The following is a 1,138-nucleotide window of genomic DNA, read 5'->3' as shown; positions in this document are numbered from 1 at the left end:
AAACTTTGTAAATCAGTACCAACACCCTTTAAAAATTGCAAAAATACCCAAAGATGTAACTAATATACACAAAAGTCATGACAATGTTAATCTGGATCAGCACTTGTTAGGACCAGATTATTGCTGGATTACTACCTAGACCCAGATTCACTCTCTGCTAACTTAACTTTTGTGGATATGAAACAAAACTGATGAAATGAAAGTCTTGAAACAAGATGTACAGTACAGTGATCCCTCACCTATCGCGGGGGTTATGTTCCAGAGACCCCCGTGATAGGTGAAAATCCACGAAGAAGCAGTGCAATATTTATTATATATTTATTTTATTATTTAGATATATTTTAAGGCTTTATAAACCCTTCCCACACTTCTATCATCCTTTCCCACTCTCTTACTACAACTTGAATGATGAAGATGATGAATTATGTAGCTGTGCAGTACTGATGGCAATGAAGGTGGTGAAGTATCTTCGCCCTCGGCCGTTACTTCTACTCCCGCTAAAGGCGAAGGCATATCTTATCTCTTTGTCCGAGTCATGAACATAGTTATGGGGTGTTACAGAAATACCTATATACTCCAAAATCTCGCAATATAGTGAAGACTCAGCAAAACAATTAGATTTTTTTTTTTTTTTTTTTTTAAATCTGCAAGACAGCGAAGCTGCAGTAAGTGAGCCGTGATATAGGGATGGACAGCTGTATATGAAAAATGATCAGTGACATCACTTTATAGCATAATGGCCATAGCCATCTTGGTTTTGGGGGTCAGACTGACCACGTCTAGATGACATGGGTGGAGTGACAAGTTTTTAGCTAGCAAGTTTGGTCAAGGTTAGCTATCCACAGGTGTTACGGGTGCATCACACATACACAGATACCTGCTAATATGTGCTAACTAATATACTACAAATAAATTAGCCTGTTTTACTCACCAATCACAAACTCCTTGAAAGGATTGTTCAAACCAATAAGAAAAATTGCATTTAAATGCACCAGAAGTCACCAACACCCCAAATACAGCCTAGAGGTCTAGTTTTGTAGCACTGTGTCAGCACTTATGAGCCAAAAAGACTTAAAATCTGCCTTTTGGATAAAAGGCTAAAATAAGGGGTGGATTTGATGACCTAGAATTATCCCTT

The sequence above is a fragment of the Archocentrus centrarchus genome, chromosome 10 (genome assembly GCF_007364275.1).
Source record: "Archocentrus centrarchus isolate MPI-CPG fArcCen1 chromosome 10, fArcCen1, whole genome shotgun sequence".
Lineage (NCBI taxonomy): Eukaryota > Metazoa > Chordata > Actinopteri > Cichliformes > Cichlidae > Archocentrus > Archocentrus centrarchus.
This window is presented reverse-complemented; position numbering follows the sequence as displayed.